The sequence below is a fragment of the Ahaetulla prasina genome, chromosome 2, assembly GCF_028640845.1.
Source record: "Ahaetulla prasina isolate Xishuangbanna chromosome 2, ASM2864084v1, whole genome shotgun sequence".
Taxonomy (NCBI): domain Eukaryota; kingdom Metazoa; phylum Chordata; class Lepidosauria; order Squamata; family Colubridae; genus Ahaetulla; species Ahaetulla prasina.
The window spans coordinates 277,538,196-277,560,484 of record NC_080540.1 but is presented as its reverse complement, the minus strand read 5'-3'; positions in this window follow the sequence as shown (position 1 = coordinate 277,560,484).

The window sequence follows — 22,289 nt, the reverse complement described above, 5'->3', positions numbered from 1 at the left end:
TACCATCTCCAGCAGATAGACTTTTAATGTCAAATCTGAAAACACTGCAAGGGTCAGCTTGAGAAAAAGGGTGCCACATAATGGATCTATATAGGTTTAGAAATACAATATTCATATTTTACTTAGCATAAACCTAAGGAGTTTCTGAGGATGTTATTATGTGTTTATCCTGAAACCCAAGGAAAGCACAATCTTCGCTGAGGGTTTTGCACTTGTTTTCTAAGTATTGAAGGATATTTGAGGCAATGAAATGGTAGAAACATTAGCACAGGGATGTAATCTCTCTGGCTTCTTCAGGTGAAGATCCCTAAGTCCTTCTGCCACATAATGGCAGCCACAACAGTGTGATCAACGTTCTATATGCTATTTTTTCAAGTGGATCCCATCATGATGGTGTAATCAAAGTTTTACCTGTTTATTATGTACAGTGCAGCCTTTAGGATGACTTTTTTAAAAAACCCTGGATACTATGTTGACATGCAACAGCCAGATGTCTCTGCATAATGGGAGAGAAAGGCAACAATGGGTCTCCCTCCCCTTTTACGAACTCACCTGAGAATGAGGTTATGAATTGGCAGCTGTGCTGGTGGTACGAGCTATGCCATTCCCTCTTGCATTTCTGCAAGTTAATGACTCCACCCAAGGAGAAGAAGAAGTTGGCTCTTTATAAGGAGCTTGTGTGATAGCAGCATGATGAAAGAGAAGACACTGGTGAGGTCACAGAGATATGGTGCCAAATGAAAGAACACCTGGAACAATGATGAATTTTTAAAATGAGACGAGTAAAGGGAAAAAGTCAAGAGAAGCTGAAGTCCCAAACAATGTTGAATGGAGCAGCAGCTACATCACTAGCAGCAGTTAGAATGACTAGGTTAGTGAAAACCCAAATAAGGCATCAGCAGCAGAGGTGGGTTTCAGCAGGTTCTGACCAGTTCTGGAGAACCAGTAGCAGAAATTCTGAGTAGTTCAGAGAACCGGTAGTAAAAATTCTGACTGGCCCTGCCCCCATCTATTTTCTGTCTCCCAAGTCCCAGCTGATTGGGAGGAAATGGGGATTTTGCAGTAACCTTCCCCTGCCACACCAACCAAGCCATGCCCACCAAAGCCACACCCACAGAACCAGTAGCAAAAAAATTTGAAACCCACCACTGATCAGCAGTATGGATTAGAAGATGGATTGGACTAGAATTGGTCCCTTCCAACTCTGTTATTCTGTTATTCAGTAAGAGGCAGGACTGGGTTGACAGCACTGATGGAAAGCAAAAAGGCCCTTGGCAAGTTTAGTTTTGAATAATATTTTTGGATTTGAAAAACCTTGGCAGAGTCTGATGTAATTAATACTTGGTTAGAGGACCCCCAGAATTTCCTAAAACTAAAGGCCAGCTTGAGGGATGTGGTGGCTCAGTGGCTAACAGCTTGTCAATCGAAAGGTTGGCAGTTTAGTAGTTTGAATCCCTAGTGCCACGTAACAGGATGAGCTTCTGTTACTTGTCCCAGCTTCTGCCAATGTAGCAGTTCGAACGCACGTAAAAAGTGCAAGTAGAAAAACAGGAATCGCCTTTGGTGGGAAGGTAACAGCGTTCTGTGCACCTTTGGCATTTAGTCATGCCGGCCACATGATCACGGAGACCTCTTTGAACAGTGCTGGCTCTTCGGCTTTGAAACGGAGATGAGCACCACCCCCTAGAGTCGGGAACGACTACACATATATGCGAGAGGAACCTTTACCTTTACCTTTAAAGGCCAGCTTGGAAAGTTGAAAAAAAATGTCCTGGATGAATTTATATTTATATTTATATTTATTATATAAAGATTACAGTACTTTATATTTTATATTTATAGTTTGCCTGCGAAGGCTCTTGGATTGGGGCTAAAAGGTGAAAGTACCCATCCCCCTACCTCCCATTCAACCAACCATCTTACCAGCCATCCAACCAACAGCCATCCAACCAACAATCCAACCAGCCATCCAAACAACCATCCAACCAGCCATCCAAACAGCCATCCAAGCAGCTATCCAATCAGCCATCCAAACAGCCATCCAACCAGCCATCCAAACAGCCACCCAACAATCCACCCAACCATCCATCCAAACAACCATCCATCCAAACATCCAAACTACCATCCAACCATCTATACAACCATCTATTGTACACAACCCCCAACCTACTAACACCCAAAACTAGGTATGGAGGTTAGGTATGGATAGGCACGCCCCTTACCTCTTCAACACCAATCATATCAGATCTCAAATGCAAATTGATAAATGCAAGAAGCATAGTCAACAAATTACCTGAATTTATCCTCTTATTAAACAGTGGCACATTTGATATCATTTTTGTTTGTGAAACATGGCTGAATTCATCCCTTCCTGACTCCATTATCTCAAACAAAGAATATCAAGTCTATCGATCAGATCGGGAAAACCGAAGAGGTGGTGGAGTGGCTATCTTTTACAAAAAGACACTGAATCTAAAAAATATCCAAGTAGCACATAAACTCTCTCTTCCTGAAACTATAGTATGCGACCTATCCCTTGACACTACTCTTCGATTCTTACTATGCTACAGAGCCCCCGACTATGACATTACCCACGCAAATATGCTAACCTCAATGCTAACATGGGCTACCTCTTGCCCATACCCTCTCATCTTCCTGGGTGACCTAAATCTACCTCTCATTAACTGGACAACTAATGAATGTTCAACTGACCCAATCCATACTACACTATACAACGCTGTTACAAACCTAGGTCTTGAACAACTTGTAACTAACAATACAAGACTCAACAACTGCCCTGACCTCATCTTCTGCAACAATCCAAACTCAATTTACGGACTACAAATTAAAGAACCTTTTTCAAACAGTGACCACTGCATGATTGATTTTCGTCTCAATATACGTCCATACTTAAATCGTCATAACAACAGAACTCCCAACTACAACTTCAAGAAAGCCAATTACGACCTTATAAACAACGATCTTTCATTTCTGAACTGGCAAAATCTGTTTGCAACCTGCATAACCGCTGATGACCTCTATAGAGTCTTCCTACTTGAAATCAATAGAGTCATTAAATTATATGTACCACGAACGACTACCATGTCCAAGAAAAACAAACTACCCATATCAATAAAAAAGCTTCAATCAAAAAAAAATCCCTCTGGAAAAGAAACAAAAAAGGCTATGTTACAAACTTCAGAAACCGCTACAGAAACATATGCAACCAAATAAAAACTGAATGCACAAATTACCACACCAAGCAAGAAGAGAACCTTCTACGCACAAATTCTAATCGTGCCTTTTATAATTTTGTCAACAATAAACTTAAAGACTCAAGATCCATCCCACCACTAAAAGATTCTAACAACAAAGAATGCAATGACGAAACAGTCAAAGCAAACCTCTTCAACATTTTCTTTGGCTCAGTTTTTGTAAACTCCGATAACACATATCCAACATTCCACAAACGAACCAGCAATGACTATGATGATTTAACTCATATAGATTTCACAGAAGACAATGTTGGTAAAGCTCTTCACAACTTAAAACCATCGCTTTCTATTGGACCTGATGGACTATGTGCATATTTCTTAAAAAAACTTTCCATTAATATAGCTGAACCCCTAAGTATTATCTTTGATAAAGCTTTCACTACCAGTTCTCTTCCCAAACTATGGTCACTAGCCACAGTCATCCCCATCTTCAAAAAAGGAGACCCCAGCTTAGTCGAAAACTACAGACCGATCTCCCTTTGCAAAGTCATGGAATCTATCATCAACCAATCCATTACCTCACACTTAGAAACTAACAACCTACTCTCCAACAAACAATTTGGTTTCAGGAAACAGTTATCATGTAACTTACAACTTCTCCACTGCAAAAACATATGGACTTCAAATCTAGATCAAGGCAAATCAATAGATGCAATCTACATAGACTTCTGCAAAGCTTTTGACTCAGTAGTACACAATAAACTTCTCCTTAAACTAACATCCTATGGCATCTCAGGACCCTCCACAAATGGATATCTGCTTTTCTGTCTAACAGACAAGAAGTGGTCAAAATTGGCAATGCTTTATCAAATCCTGTTCCTGTCAAGAGTGGCGTTCCTCAAGGCAGCGCCCTTGGACCAACACTCTTTATTCTATACATTAATGATCTTTGTGACCATATCTCAAGTAATTGTGTTCTCTTTGCTGACGATGTCAAACTATTTAACACCACAGACAACACTTCTATCATTCAAAACGACCTTGACCATCTAACCGCTTGGTCTAAAATTGGCAGCTCCAAATTTCAACCAGCAAATGCTCAGTCTTACATATAGGAAAAAGAACTCTAAAACTAAGTACATACTAGATGGACATTACCTTACAAACGAACCAGCAATGACTATGATGATTTAACTCATATAGATTTCACAGAAGACAATGTTGGTAAAGCTCTTCACAACTTAAAACCATCGCTTTCTATTGGACCTGATGGTCTATGTGCATATTTCTTAAAAAAACTTTCCATTAATATAGCTGAACCCCTAAGTATTATCTTTGATAAAGCTTTCACTACCAGTTCTCTTCCCAAACTTTGGTCACTAGCCACAGTCATCCCCATCTTCAAAAAGGAGACCCCAGCTTAGTCGAAAACTACAGACCGATCTCCCTTTGCTGCCACCTGCAAAGTCATGGAATCTATCATCAACCAATCCATTACCTCACACTTAGAAACTAACAACCTACTCTCCAACAAACAATTTGGTTTCAGGAAAAAGTTATCATGTAACTTACAACTTCTCCACTGCAAAACATATGGACTTCAAATCTAGATCAAGGCAAATCAATAGATGCAATCTACATAGACTTCTGCAAAGCTTTTGACTCAGTAGTACACGATAAACTTCTCCTTAAACTAACATCCTATGGCATCTCAGGACCCTCCACAAATGGATATCTGCTTTTCTGTCTAACAGACAACAAGTGGTCAAAATTGGCAATGCTTTATCAAATCCTGTTCCTGTCAAGAGTGGAGTTCCTCAAGGCAGCGTCCTTGGACCAACACTCTTTATTCTATACATTAATGATGTTTGTGACCATATCTCAAGTAATTGTGTTCTCTTTGCTGACGATGTCAAACTATTTAACACCACAGACAACACTTCTATCATTCAAAACGACCTTGACCATCTAACTGCTTGGTCTAAAATTGGCAGCTCCAAATTTCAACCAGCAAATGCTCAGTCTTACATATAGGAAAAAGAACTCTAAAACTAAGTACATACTAGATGGACATTACCTTACAGACGACCCCATCCCGTTAAAGACCTTGGAGTTTTCATGTCAAATGATCTAAGTGCCAAAGCCCACTGCAACTACATAGCAAAAAGCTCTAAGAGTTGTAAACCTAATTTTATATAGCTTCGTTTCCAAAAACACCACACTACTAAGCAGAGCATATAAAACATTTGCTAGACCAATTCTAGAATACAGCTCACCTGTTTGGAACCCTCACCACATCTCTGACATCAATACAATTGAACGTGTCCAGAAATATTTTACAAGAAGAGTTCTCCATTCCTCTGAAAACAACAAAATACCTTATCCCACCAGACTTGAAATCCTAGGCTTAGAAAACTTGGAACTCCGTCGCTCGACAAGACCTAAGTTTAACTCACAGAATCATCTATTGTAATGTCCTTCCTGTCAAAGACTACTTCAGCTTTAATTGCAATAATACAAGGGCAACCAATAGATTTAAACTTAATGTAAACCGCTTTAATCTAGATTGCAGAAAATATGACTTCTGCAACAGAATCATCAGTGCTTGGAATACTTTACCTGACTCTGTGGTCTCTTCCCATAATCCTAAAAGCTTTAACCAAAAACTTTCTACTATTGACCTCACCCCATTCCTAAGAGGACCATAAGGGGCGTGCATAAGCGCACAAACGTGCCTACCGTTCCTGTCCTATTGTTTTTCTTTTCTTCTTCCTATATATGTTTATATGTGTATATACTATATAATCTTTTTGTATGATGTTGTGACAAAATAAATAAAATAAAAAATAAAATGAAAGGTGAAAGTGGAAGCAGTATGCTCAGTCCCATATATGGGTAGACAAGGTTGCCCTGATAGAACAGTCTCACCGGAAAAAAACAGTTGTCCTAGATAAAGTTAAACTACTTCTATATATGTATGCTAGTAAAACTATATAGACATCATTGCTAGGAGTCAAGTTTGATGCAAAGGAAAACAAGTTATTACAGTTGGTCATTAGCATTTTTGTCTACCTATTGAGACCTTCCTAAAAATCTGGGATATGCAGAAGTTGTTTGATGGTGTTAAAGGTATTGTCACAAAATGTAATGTGCTCTAAGTAAACCTGCCTTTTGCAATTGACTTATGGTTTTGTCAAAGCTGGTAGTTTTCAAGTGGTGCTGCAGAGGTTTTTGGGATTTGCACCTAAGGTGCCTATTACTATTGGTAGTATTTTTGCTTGTTTTTGTTACATTTGTTTTACTTCTATGTGTTTTAATTCTTACTGCTTAATTGTTTAAGCTACTCAAAAAATCTGGGTCTAGGACAGGATCATCTAAGCTTAGTATAAAATATGTACTTCCTCTCCTGTCCATTTTTGACATGTTCATACATCACTAGGCATTAAACCTGACTTGTAGAAATTTTACTTTTTGTACTAATGTATCAACTTCTAAGGTTAAAAAAAATCTCCCCACTCAAATGTTCTCTAGGAATGCCCAAACACTTAAAACAGGGATGTCAAACACAAGATCTTCGGCTGATGTTATGTAATGCCTATGGAAGACACAGCCTGATTTGTGACCTTTTCAGGGGAGTCCATGGACTTATGACATGGAGACCTGTTGGGGAGGGGTGCCTTGTTGAGTTGTGCCTCCAATTTTAGAGCATTTCATCAGCCGAGGGCCCAAGGTAGGTGGGGGTGGTTGTTATTAAGGAAGATCTAGAGCCGAGGAGGCCACTGTTCCTCAGATTGCCGGCTGTGAATCCTCTATGTGAGGTGGGGCCATAGGAATCAGTTGGGCTTGTTGATCGCGCACCTGGCTCCTTTGCGTGACCACAGCCCTGCCCGAGCTGTTGGAGGTACTGGCTGCTGTGGCGGTTGAGACCCCCAGACTTATAGTCATGGGGGATTTCAACTTGCCATCAGTGGGCTTGTCATCGACGGCAGCTCGGGAGTTCCAGGCTTCCATGACGGCCTTGGACCTGATTCGAGTAAATGATGGCCCTACGCACACGGGGGGAGGCATGCTGGATCTGATTTATATCTCTGGACAGTGGTTAAATCATCTGGTATTAGATGATTTAGTAACAGAACCAATGTCATGGTCGGATCATTTTCCTTCGCCTAGACTTCCGAACCGCCATTCACCACTGCAGGGAGACGGAACCCATACGGTGGTTCCGCCCCAGGCGCCTGATGGACCCTGAGAGGTTCCAGACGGAGCTTGGGCCATTCCTGAGGATCTGGCCCACAATGTGTTCAGATCTGGACCAAGGGACCATCTTGGAAAAGGTAAGGGGCCAACCTGCATTGCTTCAGCCCGGTCTACCCAATGTGAAGAAATATTGGACCAACGTGGCTTCAGCCCAGTCTACCCAGTGCAAAGAGGAAACATGCCAGCAGTTTGGGGAGTGTCATCAAGCTGGCCACACCCACTCAGTTGGCCATACCCACCCAGTCAGCCACGCTCACTCAGCCCCCTGAGGCCAACCACAGTGCTGATGTGGCCCTCAATGAAATTAAGTTTGACACCCCTTGCTTAAAAGAACAAAAATCTCCTCATTAGTTGATATTTAGAATTTCCTGTGATGTAGCAGTACAATGAAGAAAAATATATTGTTATTTAATCTATCCATGTCAGGAAATATAATAGATCAGGCTAAAGAATGTGCAAGTAGTAGGCTCGAGCACGGAGGATGGAAGTAGAAATGCAGACCACAAAAGACCTCTTTGTAGAGCAGTCAGCCATTAAATCAATGAACATTTAGGGGTGGAGCGTAGAGTAACAAATGACACTCCAAAATATGCACCATCAACTTATAGATGGTTAGCCACTTTGCAGATACTGTAAGTGTTCTTTATTTTGTATTACAGATATTAAGAGGAAAATTGGATGATGTGTGTTCTTATAAAATAGGTGGAATATGATTCTGTTTATGAAAGCTTGACAGAGGGTAAAATAAATGTGTGTGTGTGTGTGTGTGTGTATTCCTCAGGCCTTGAGCTAATACTTGGAGTTGCAATAAAATTGGTGAAAGGCCTATCAAGAAAAAGAAATAGTGACACGCTATGACTCAACTGAAATATTAGTCATAGGAAGCCAACAAAAGAGCAGCCAGTAATTAAACATGGCATTTGAAGGGAAAGGTGAGATAAAGAACACGTTATTACAGTGAAATACAATAAATAACTAAGTCCCAAGTCCTTAGATTACACAGATTTTATTACATTTCAGTAAATTCAGTCTCATTGTTTGCCTTAACTCTTGCAAGATTGGGATATTTGACATACAAATATCTCCATGTGCTAAAAGGGATTTTGCTCAGTTGCCAAGTGAATTCAGAACCCCAGAGAGATTGAGATCCAAAACCAAAACTGGATTAAATCATTCACCTTTTAAGACCCAAAAGTTCTTATTTATGGACAACTATGTCAAAGAAGTAAAATAATTACAATTTCAGGATGTGGATTAATAAATGGATTTCAGAACTATCTATCATCTATCTATCTATCTATCTATCTATCTATCTATCTATCTATCTATCTATCTACCTATCTACCTACCTACCTACCTACCTACCTACCTGTTAGATTCGGGCAATAACGAGGCAGGAGACCAGGATAGTGACAACAGCTCTTTAGTTTATAGTGAACCCAGCGACCAGCGCTCGGAAAAACCCCTCTTTATATACAGTTTAGTCGGAGGCTTCAGCCAACCAGCAACGTGCTTTTTCCCGCTCAGTTTTCCCTCCAAAACTTTTAAAGATACATTACACTCCTTCCCTCCCAGAAAACTTTTTACCCATATTTACATGAAATTAGCATCTTATTTCTCTACGTAGTCACGCAAGTAGACTGGGCGTCTCCTAACTCTTTCGGACCTGCGCAATTCATTCTCTGGGAGTGAGTCGAGCTGGCCGGAGGGACTGTTTGTTCCTCTCAGCTCCTCCTCTAGGCCATCCGGCCCTGGATTATTTGCAGAGTCGTCCCTGCTGTCTTCAGGAGGAACCGGTTGGTGTCGCTGGACCTCATCGAACTCAGATAAGTCCCGCGTTTGCCCCGGGTTTGAGTCAGCTGTGGATTCAAACATTGGGTAGTCAGGGCCTGTTTCGTCTGTTTCTGATTTACTGGTTATTCTTTTCCTTATTTGGTCTATGTGGCGCTTCCATACCCGGCCATCCTCTATCTCTACTAGATATGATTTTGGTCCTGTTATCTCTAGGATTTTCCCTTTTAACCAGGTAGGGCCCTCGCTGTAGTTATGTGCCCACACTAGGTCGCCTACTGTCATCCCTCTTGTTTTACCGTGTGCCCCTTTGTAACCGTCTGGTGTGTAGTTTGGGTTTAGCCGGTCTAGCGGGCACCTAAGCTTCCGACCCATTAATAGCTCTGCCGGGCTGCGGCCAGTTGTTACACAGCTTTTCCAAAAACACCACACTACTAACCAGAGCATATAAAACATTTGCTAGACCAATTCTAGAATACAGCTCACCTGTTTGGAACCCTCACCACATCTCTGACATCAATACAATTGAACGTGTCCAGAAATATTTTACAAGAAGAGTTCTCCATTCCTCTGAAAACAACAAAATACCTTATCCCACTAGACTTGAAATCCTAGGCTTAGGAAACTTGAACTCCGCCTTCGACAAGACCTAAGTTTAACTCACAGAATCATCTATTGTAATGTCCTTCCTGTCAAAGACTACTTCAACTTTAATTGCAATAATACAAGGGCAACCAATAGATTTAAACTTAATGTAAACCGCTTTAATCTAGATTGCAGAAAATATGACTTCTGCAACAGAATCATCAGTGCTTGGAATACTTTACCTGACTCTGTGGTCTCTTCCCATAATCCTAAAAGCTTTAACCAAAAACTTTCTACTATTGACCTCACCCCATTCCTAAGAGGACCATAAGGGGCGTGCATAAGCGCACAAACGTGCCTACCGTTCCTGTCCTATTGTTTTTCTTCTTCCTATATATGTTTATATGTGTATATACTATATAATCTTTTTGTATGATGTTGTGACAAAATAAATAAAATAAAAATAAATAATTAAATAAGTTGTGCTCAGTATATGAGACAATTGCCCTGATAGAACATTTCAGAAAAAACAGTTGTCCTAGATAAAGTTAAACTACTTATATATGTATGCTAGTAAAACTATATAGACATCATGGAGTCAAGTTTGATGCAAAGGAAAACAAGTTATTACTTGGTCATTACATTTGTTCACCTATTGAGACCTTCCAAAACCTGAGATGGATTGTTTATATGTTAAGGTATTGTCACAAAATGTAATGTGCTCTAAGTAAACCTTTTGCAGACTTATGGTTTTGTCAAGCTCATTTTCAATGTGCTCAGAGGTTTTTTGGGATTTGCACCCAGGTGCCTACTATTGGTAGTATTTTTATTGTTTTTACATTTGTTTTACTTATGTGTTTTAATTTTAGAAATTGTTTAAGCTATCAAAAATCTGGGTCTAGGACAGGATCATCTAAGCAGTATAAAATATGTACTCCTCTGTCCATTTTTGACATGTTCATACATCACCAGGCATTAAACCTGACTTGTAGAAATTTTACTTTTTGTACTAACAACTTCATGCATCTCCCACTCAAATGTTCTCTAGGAATGCCCATACAGGATGAAACAGATCTTCTTGATGTTATGTAATGCCCGTCCTACAAAGCTCCTGAACCTTTCAGGGAGTCCGGACTGATGGGCATTACGGAGACCTGGTTCCCAGTGCCTTGTTGAGATTGTGCCTCCAGGTTTCCGAGCATTTCATCAGCCGAGGCCCAAGGTAGGGGGGGGGTTGTTATTAAGGAAGATCTAGAGCCGAGGAGGCCACTGTTCAGATTGCCCTGTGAATCCTCTATGTGAGGTTATAGGAATCAGTTGGGCTTGTGATCGCGCACTGGCTCCTTTGCGTGACCACAGCCCTGCCCGAGCTGTTGGAGGTACTTTGCTGTGGCGGTTGAGACCCCCAGACTTATAGTCATGGGGATTTCAACTGCCATCAGTTGGCTTGTCATCGACGGCAGCTCGGGAGTTCCAGGCTTCCATGACGCCTTGGACCTGATTCAGTAAATGATGGCCCACGCACACGGGGGAGGCATGGATCTGATTTATATCTCTGGACAGTGGTTAAATGATCTGGTATTAGATGATTTAGTAACAGAACCAATGTCATGGTCGGATCATTTTCTCCTTCGCCTAGACTTCCGAACCGCCATTCACCATGCAGGGAGACGGAACTACGGTGGTTCCGTCCAGGCGCCTGATGGACCCTGAGAGGTTCCAGATGGAGCTTGGGCCATTCCTGAGGATCTGGCCCACGGCACGACTGAGGAACTGGTCGTGGCCTGGGTGGGCCGCGGCCGGGCCCTGGACCGTGTCGCCTTTGCGGCTCTGACCCGGCAGATCTCGCCTGGCCCTTGGTTCCGAGGCTGAGGAGATGAAACGCCGGAGAAGACGCCAGAGAGAGCACCTGGAGGTCCAGTCGCCCGGTTGATCGACACTAGTTATCCTATTCTAGGACCTACCTAGTGGCAATGAGGGAAGAGGCGCTACCCACCCCCTCATTGCCGGCAGATAACCACCCGCCGCCCCAGCCTGTGACCCGCCTCTCCTACATCAGGAGGAGCGGATGACCTTGCAGGACGAGCCGAGGAGTTTAGTGGTTATCTATACGATAAAATCGCTCAGCTGAGGGACGGTCTGGACCAATTTGGGATGATCCAAGCGAGGGAGAGGAGGCACGCCTTGTTGAGCACATTTGGGATGAGTTTGACCCTGTGGCTCCGAGGGGCGTGGACAGGTTGTTGGGGAGGCTTCACGGCGACATGTTTACTGGACCCGTGTCCTTCCTGGCTGGTACTGGCCACTCAGGCGGTGACACGAGGCTGGCTCAGAGGATTATCAACGCTTCTTTGTTGGACGGGTTTTCCTGCCGCCTTGAAAGAGGCGGTGGTGAGACCCTCCTTAAGAAGCCCTTGGACCCAGCTATTTTGGGTGATTATCGTGCAGTCTCCAACCTTCGCTTTGTTGCACAGGTTGTAGAGAGTGCCGCGACAGCTGCCCCAACACCTGGATGAAGATGTCTATCTAGACCCGTTCCAGTCCGCCCGACCCGGATACAGCACGGAGACAGCTTTGGTCGCATTGGTGGATGATCTCTGGAGGGCCAGGGACGGGATATTCCTCTGCCCTGGTCCTATTAGACCTCTCAGCGGCGCTCGATACCATCGATCATGGTATCCTGCTGCGCGGTTGGGGATTGGGAGTGGGAGGCACCGTATATTGGTGGTTCTCCTCCTATCTCTCGACCGTCCCAGACGGTGTTGACAGGGGGCAGAGGTCGACCGCGAGGGGCCTCACTTGTGGGGTCACACAGGGTCGATTCTCTCGCCCTGCTGTTCAACATCTACATGAAGCCGCAGATCATCAGTGGTTTGGGGTGAGATACCAGCAGCTGATGACACCCAGCTGTATTTTCCACCCGGACCACCCCAATGAAGTTGTTGAAGTGCTGTCCCGGTGTTTGGAAGCTGCAAGGTCTGGATGGGGAGAAACAGGCTCAAGCTTAATCCCTCCAAGACGGAGTGGCTGTGGATGCCGGCACCGATTCAGTCAGCTGCAGCCGCTGGCTGTTGGAGGCGAGTCCCCAAAGGATAGGGTGCACAACTTGGGTGTCCTCCTGGATGATCGGCTGTCGTTTGAAGACCATTTGACGGCCGCTCCAGGAGGGCCTTCCACCAGGTTCGCCTGGTTCTGCAGTTGCGCCTTCCTTGATCGGGATGCCTTATGCACAGTCACGCGCGCCACTCGCTGGATTACTGTAATGCTCTCTACATGGGGCTCCCTTGAAGTGCGCCGGAGGCTTCAGTTAGTCAGAATGCAGCTGCGGGTTATAGAGGGAGCTACGGTAGCTCCCATGTAACACCGCCTCCTGCGCAGACTGCACTGGCTGCCTGTGGCCTTCCGGTGCACTTTAAGGTGTTGGTTATGACCTTTAAATCGCCCATGGCTTAGGACCTGGGTACTTACGGGACCGCCTGCTGTTACCACACGCCTCCCACCGACCCGCACGCTCACAGAGAGGGACTTCTCAGGTGCCGTCCGCCAAACAATGTCGGCTGGCGGCCCCAGGAAGGGCCTTCTCTGTGGGGCTCACACTCTGGAACGAGCTTCCCGGTTTACGCCAAATACCTGACCTTCGGACATTTCCGTGAACTCAAGACTCATCTTTTATCAGCGGGGCTGGCTTAAATTGGGATTTTAATGTTAAATTTATTAATTTTAAACGGGGTTTTTTAGTATGGTAAATTTTAATCACTGGGCTAATTTAAATAAGTTTTTTAAATCGTATTTTAAACTTGTATATTGTATTGTCGGTTTTATTATGCCTGTACACCGCCCTGAGTCCTTCGGGAGAAGGGCGGTATAAAAGTCAAATAAAATAAAAATAAATAAAATAAATAATAAATAAGGCCCGTGGACCACATCTGGCCCACAACGTGTTCAGATCTGGACCAAGGGACCATCTTGGAAAATGTAAGGGGCCAACCTGCATTGCTTCAGCCCGGTCTACCCAATGTGTAGAAATATTGGACCAACGTGGCTTCAGCCCAGTCTACCCAGTGCAAAGAGGAAATATGCCAGCAGTTTGGGGAGTGTCATCAAGCTGGCCACACCCACTCAGTTGGCCATACCCACCCAGTCAGCCACGCTCACTCAGCCCCCTGAGGCCAACCACAGCGCTGATGTGGCCCTCAATGAAATTAAGTTTGACACCTCTTACTTAAAAGAACAAAAATCTCCTCATTAGTTGATATTTAGAATTTCCTGTGATGTAGCAGTACAATGAAGAAAAATAGATTGTTATTTAATCTATCCATGTCAGGAAATATAATAGATCAGGCTAAAGAATGTGCAAGTAGTAGGCTCGAGCACAGAGGATGGAAGTAGAAATGCAGACCACAAAAGACCTCTTTGCAGAGCAGTCAGCCATTAAATCAATGAACATTTAGGGGTGGAGCGTAGAGTAACAAATGACACTCCAAAATATGCACCATCAACTTATAGATGGTTAGCCACTTTGCAGATACTGTAAGTGTTCTTTATTTTGTATTACAGATATTAAGAGGAAATTGGATGATGTGTGTTCTTATAAAATAGGTGGAATATGATTCTGTTTATGAAAGCTTGACAGAGGGTAAAATAAATGTGTGTGTGTGTGTGTGTGTGTGTGTGTGTGTGTATTCCTCAGGCCTTGAGCTAATACTTGGAGTTGCAATAAAATTGGTGAAAGACCTATCAAGAAAAAGAAATAGTGACATGCTATGACTCAACTGAAATATTAGTCATAGGAAGCCAACAAAAGAGCAGCCAGTAATTAAACATGGCATTTGAAGGGAAAGGTGAGATAAAAAACACGTTATTACAGTGAAATACAATAAATAACTAAGTCCCAAGTCCTTAGGTTACACAGATTTTATTACATTTCAGTAAATTCAGTCTCATTGTTTGCCTTAACTCTTGCAAGATTGGGATATTTGACATACAAATATCTCCATGTGCTAAAAGGGATTTTGCTCAGTTGCCAAGTGAATTCAGAACCCCAGAGAGATTGAGATCCAAAACCAAAACTGGATTAAATCATTCACCTTTTAAGACCCAAAAGTTCTTATTTATGGACAACTATGTCAAAGAAGTAAAATAATTACAATTTCAGGATGTGGATTAATAAATGGATTTCAGAACTATCTATCATCTATCTGTCTACCTGTCTATCATCTATCTATCTATCTACCTATCGTCTATCTGTCTATCTATCTATCTATCTATCTATCTATCTATCTATCTATCTATCTATCTATCTATCTATCTATCATCTGTGTTAGCTCCAAGATACTGAATAACTGTCTCTCCAGCCTAATGTTGTTGTTGTTGTTAGTCTCAAAGTCATGTCCAACCCATCGCAACCCCATGGACAATATTCTTCCAGGCCTTCCTGTCCTGTACCATCTCCCAGAGCCCATTTAAGCTCACGCCTACTGCTTCAGTGACTCCATCCAGCCACCTCATTCTCTGTCGTCCCATTCTTATTTTGTCCTCAATCATTCCCAGCATTAGGCTTTTCTTCTCCAGTGAGTCCCTCCTTCTCATTAGGTGGCCAAAGTATTTGAGTTTCATCTTCAGGATCTGGCCTTCTAAAGAGCAGTCAGGATTGATCTCCTCTAGGACTGACCGGTTAGATCGCCTTACAGTCGAAGGGACTCACAGGAGTCTTCTCCAGCACCATAGTTCAAAGGCCTAAATTCTTTGGCACTCAGCCTTCCTTATGGTCCAACTTTCACAGCCATACATTGGAAATGGGAAAATCATAGCCTTGACTATACACACTTTTGTTGGCAGGGTGATGTCTCTGCTTTATAGTATCCTGTCTAGATTTGCCATAGCTTTCCTTCCCAGGAACAAGCGACTTTTAATTTCTTGGCTGTAATCCCCATCTGCAGTGATCTTGGAGCCCAGGAAAATAAAATCTGTCACTATCTCCATTTCTTCCCCTTCTATCTGCCAGGAATTGAGAAGGCTGGATGCCATGATCTTAGTTTTCTTAATGTTGAGTTTCAAGCCTAATGTTACCTCCTGCAAATGGCCACTTAGATAAACCTCTTTTGTTTTTACTATTATTTTTTTAACTGGGAATGCTGCACACAGAATATTGGATCATCTACAGGCAAAGCATAGGTTTTATTTATTATGAATGGCTTAACATCAATGAACTTATAACAAGTCTATAAACTGTAAGCAAAATTAGACAATTTTCTGGCCCCTAAAACCTTCAGAAGATCTACTAGACTGCAATTGTTGAAAATAATAGTATAGTTTGTAACCATCTGGAGGCAGGAAATGCACGAAAATTGCACTGTAAACCTCAGAATAAGCTTATCAGTTCTTTTAGAGAAGATACTCTGAGATTCTACCACAAATAGTAACAGAATCTTGTTTCATATAAGTGTAACCCAATCAACCTACTTTATCTCATTCCATCCACTGTATCTTGTGCTCATCTTATAAATGGGAGGGTAGAGCCATGGGTATTGTAAATAAATTTTGCCCACTTCCTGCAATAACATAAACCAGGATTTTTAGTGAATTGTTATTTCTTATTTATTGATTAAACTAAAATAATACCCTGTTTCCCCCAAAATAAGACATCCCCTGATAATAAGCTCAATCGGGCTTTTGAGCGCATGGCAATAAGGCCAAGCATTTATTTCATGTAATATAATTGTTTCATTTCTGGCATTATCCAATCTTTTTCTTTAATCCATATTAAAATAATTTTTAAAAGCCTCTGTTCTAATGTCTGCAGCTCACAAACTCTTTTGGATAATAGATATATTTCAATAGAAGCTGTTTGGATAAGGGCTTAATTCAGGCCTTTAAAAGCCAAGTATGGATTTCATTAATAGCTCAAGGAACAGGCAAGGGTCTGAAATCAATGTTAAATGAATACTGCTTCACTTTAAAACTGGAGATGTGTTTGTTCATTTTATGGGGCAGCTGCAGCTCCAACGAGGCTCTTGATAGAACCAAGAGGGAGGCATCTAAACTCATAGCAATGATAAAGCCATGGTTGCCAGAAGGGAAGGAGCATATGTTATATGCAGGGGTGGGCTTCAAAAATTTTATCAAGGGGTTCTCTGCTTGGTTGCTGGGTGGGCGTGGATATGGTGGGCATGGCCTAGTCAGCCTCCTGCACCACAGCTTCAGAGACTTTCTTTGAGCCTCCGGGAGGGCGAAAACTGCCTCCCCAGACTTCGGAGGCCCTCTGGAGGCCAGAAATGGGCCCATTTCAGCCCTTGCTAAACTTCCAGTAGGCCCATTTTTTGCCCTCACTGAGCTTCCACACATGCCCTGCGTGGATGGGGAGGAACGGGCTCTGACTCAATCCCTCCAAGACTGAGTGGCTGTGGATACCGGCGTCCCGGTACAGTCAGATGGTTCCATCGCTGACTGTGGGAGCCGAGTTATTGGCCCCTATGGAGAGGGTTCGCAACTAGGGTGTTCTCCTGGACGCTCGGCTGTCGTTAAAAGAACATTTGATGGCCGTCGCCAGGGGACCCTTTTATCAGGTGTGCCTGATTCACCAGTTGCGCCCCTTCATGTGCCTTGTGCACAGTCACTCATGCCCTCGTCACTTCCCGCCTGGACTACTGTAATGCTCTCTACATGGGGCTCCCCTTGAAGGGCACCCGGAGGCTCCAACTGGTCCAGAATGCGGTTGCGCGGATGATAGAGGGAGCCACTCATGGCTCCCATATAACACCTCTCCTGCGCAAGCTGCACTGGTTGCCGGTGGTCTTCTGGGTGCAATTCAAGGTGTTGATAACCACCTTTAAAGCGCTCCATGGCTTAGGACCGGGTTATTTACGGGACTGCCTGTTGCCACCGATACCTTCCCATCGACCTGTGCGCTCCCACAGGGAGGGTCTCCTCAGGGTGCCGTCAGCCAAACAATGCCGGCTGGCGACCCCCAGGGGGAGAGCCTTCTCTGTGGGGGCAACTACCCTCTGGAATGAGCTTCCTCTGGGGTTATGATCACTCCCTGACCTCCGGACCTTCTGACGCAAGCTCAAGACCCTTTTATTTCATCGCGCGGGGCTGGCCTAATGGGTTATGGTTTTTAATTGGGGTTTTACTACTGATTTTTAATAGTTTTAATGTTTAGCCAAATTTGAATTAGATTTTTATAGTGTTTTTTAATCTATTTATGTATATTGTTTTATGTTGGCTGTAAACCGCCCTGAGTCCTTCGGGAGAAGGGCGGTATAGAAATTTAATAAACTAAACTAAAACTAAACTAAACTAAACTTACCTGCATTCAAAACAGGCCATACGGGGACTTCTGGGAGGGGAGGGGAGGGAAGGGAAGGGGAGGGGTGGGCAGGGCCAGCCAGGAGTGGGATTTGGGGGTTCTCCGAACTGCACAGAATCTTAGCTAGAGGTTCTCCCAAACCCTGTAAACCCCCAGCAGCCCAGCCCTGGTTATATGTAAATGCAAGTGATAAGAAATGTAGAAGAGGATGACTCTGAATCAACTGGAGACCCACTGGAGGAAACTAACAGTGGTCCCCAACTGTTGTGTGCTCCTTTCTTGTGACATTATCTCCTTTTTCTTAGTCTGCAAGGCACTGCCATCACCCCACCCCAAGAGACAACATTGTACATAAAGCTTCAGTCAGTGATTGACTGTAGCTCTGGAAGCAGCCCATCACCACCTTATATTGCCTTGAGTCTTGATTCACTGCAGCTTGTTCCCACTTCAGAAGTATGAAAGACAGAAGCCAGGGTTGGCATTAACAATCTGTCCTGGACACCTATTTTTGTGTACTGAGTGGAACAGTAATGCCTATATTAATAAATAATGCATACTACTCAGTGGTGGGTTTAAAAAAAATTACTACCGGTTCTGTGGGTATGGCTTGGTGGGCGTGGTTTGGTGGGCGTGGCAGAGGAAGGATACTGTAAAATCAGCATTCCCTCCCCAATGCAGGGGAAGGTTACTGCAAAATCCCCATTTCTTCCCGATCAGCTGGGACTTGGGAGGCAGAGAATAGATGGGGGTGGGGTCAGTCAGAATTTTTACTACCGGTTCTCCGAACTACTCAAAATTTCTGCTACCGGTTCTCCAGAACTGGTCAGAACCTGGTGAAACCCACCTCTGATACTTCTTGTTAGGTATTAATACTTCAATAAACATTACTTTTTTTCTTTTTTTTCCTGAATGTATTAACTTTTGTGATGTGAGGGTTTTTTTACAGTTTATTTCTGAAATGTCTCCAAGTTCTTTGATTTACCCACTTGCAGAACATGACAAAGCTCCAAAACCATACAATCTGATCATGTTTTAAATCACCTTAATGTTTTAGTGTTGCAGGATGAGATTCGCTAATCCATGTCCCCTTGGTTTCAAAGGGAAAAACCATTTTACTGTGGAGTCAAGGGCTGTTTTTTAAAATTCATGACTTAGAATCCCCAGGCAGGAAAATTGTGATCTATTAAAAATCGCTGGACAATTTTATTTATTTTATTGACTTCTGAGGAGATGAGGCTGGAATTTTCAAAAAGACATAAGGTGATACATGCCAGAATAAAAGAACATTATTGATTGTCTCTTTGATTTTTTTTTAAAAAAACACTACAGTTTATTGCACTTGTCTTGTTTCAAAAAACGCTGGAGATGGTGTAATCTACTATGTCAGATCTGGAAGCAACAAGAATCAGCACAACTGAACAACTAGCAAGATACCAGAGGTCTGTCTGGCTCACCTAACTCAGGCAACTCGATCTGTCAACTCTTATGGAAAATCTTGTTTTTTTCACATAGGGTGAGAAAGTAAACAGATTGGGTTACGGATGCAAGAGAATGAATGTACAGATTTCTTTCAGGATGAAATGTATTTATTCTACAACCCAAGTGGATTTCCTTTCTTAATAATTCACATAAATTTTGATGGGATCCATCAAAGGAATGCTGTTTACAAGGAGTACATTTAGAGTAATCCACACATTTCTAGTAGGAATAGAAATTTGCCACAAGTTTAATAGGAGTAGTAAATGGTAAATTGCATTGCAACAGATTCCACCCCTAGCAAAAGCAAAAGTTGTTAACGAAATCCTCCTTTTTTCCCCCTTCACAGATTACCAATTCTTCACAGAATTTTTTTCTTCACAGATTACCATAGATACTACAGAACACTGCACACCAAGACAACTAGACAGAAGAACAGATTTTTCCTGAATGCCATCACTCTGCTAAACAAATAATTCCCTCAACACTGTCAAACTATTCAATAAGGCTGCATTACTGTTACTATTAGTCTTCTCATCGTTCCTATCACCCATCTCCTTCCACTTATGACTGCATGACTGTAACTTTGTTGCTTGTATCCTTACGATTTATATTGATATTGATTGTTTCCTAGTAAAATTTGATTGCTTATTTTTACCCTATATCATTAAGTGTTGTACCTTATGATTCTTGACGAATGTATCATGTCTTTCTATGTACACTGAGAGCATTTGCACCAAAAATTCCTTGTGTGTCCAATCACACTTGGCCAATAAAGAATTCTATTCTATTCTATTCTATTCTATTCTATTCTATTCTATTCTATTCTATTCTATTCTATTCCATTCCATTCCATGATCCATGCATCATCACATCACAAAGTGCATGTAAGACAATTGTGCCAGGCCACCTCATGGAAGGAGAGAATCCCAGGAGGCAGGATGAGGTAAGAGCTCCTATCAGCTCCACAAGAAATATGTTAACAATAAGCCAGGAAGATGGCTTGCCTATTTAATAAGGAAAAAACAGAAATCACGAATGATTGATAAAATAGAATATAGGGGTAAGGAAGTTTATCAAAAGAATTTGATTAAAAAAGCATTTCTAGAGTATTATAGTAAGTTGTATACTAGGGATATGATTGATGATATAGAGATAGAAAGATATTTACAACAACAAAATATTTGTGAGCTTACAGAAAATCAAAGAGAAGAACTGAATCAATTAATTACTTCAGAGGAAATTTTGTTAGCAATTAAGCAACTTAAAATTGGTAAAGCACCAGGTACAGATGGCTTAACAGCTGTTTATTATAAAATTTACAAAATGAGATGGTTGAACCACTTAAAGAGTTATTTAATAAAATTCAAATGGGAGGAGATGTTCCCCCTTCATGGAGGACAGCCTTTATTTCGTTAATACCGAAGGAAGATCGAGATGGTATTAAAGCAGAGAATTATAGGCCTATATCACTTTTAAATACTGATTACAAGATATTTGCCAAGATACTTGCTAATAGATTAATGCCAGTGATGAATCAAATAATTCATAATGATCAATCAGGATTTATTAAGGGTAGGCAGATGAGATATAATGTGAGGCAAATTGTAAATTTACTTGAATATTTGGAAAGAAACAACCAAATCTCAGCGGCTTTTTTTTTTGGATGCTGAAAAGCTTTTGATAGATTGGATTGGCAGTTTTTGTTTAAAGTAATAGAAAAAATGCAATTTGGGGATTATTTTATCCATGCAATTAAAGCAATATATCAGAAGCAAACAGCACAAATAATAGTAAATGGTGGGTTAGCAGAAACTTTTAAAATAGGGAAAGGGACGAGACAGGGATGCCCCTTGTCTCCATTACTTTTTATTTTAACTTTAGAAATTCTTTTGAATAAAATACGTGGTTCCGATCAAATAAAGGGAATTAGAGTTAAACATCAAGATTACAGATTAAGAGCTTTTGCAGATGACCTGGTTGTTACTGTATCTCAACCAACATACTCAGCTACTGGTTTAAAAGATATAATTGGTCAGTATGGTAAAGTATCTGGATTTAAGGTGAATCAGCAAAAGACAAAGATGATAACTAAAAATATGAATATACAACAAAAAGAAGAGTTAGAAAGAACTACAGGTTTTGAAATCGTTAAAAAGGTTAACTATTTAGGAATATATATTACAGCTTCAAATGTTAAATTATATAAAAATAATTATGAGGTATTGTGGCAGAAGGTATGGAAAGAAATGGAGAGTTGGAAGAAGTTACAACTATCCTTGTTGGGAAGAATAGCGGCTATAAAATGAATGTTTTGCCCAGGTTTTATTTTATTTCAAATGATACCGGTGCTTAAGAATGATATCAAATTACAGGAATGGCAAAAGGGGTTAATAAATTTGTATGGATGGGCAAAAACCAAGAATAAAATTAAAATAATGCAGGATACAAGGAAAGGGGGTCTTAAAATGCCTAACTTAAAATTGTATTATGAAGCAGTTGTTTTATCATTAATTACTGATTGGATTAATTTAACTGAGGAAAGAGTTTTGAATATAGAAGGTTATGGTTTGTTATATGGGTGGCATGCCTATTTATTATATGATAAGAAAGTAGATAAAATATTTAAAAATAATATAATTAGAAATGCATTATTG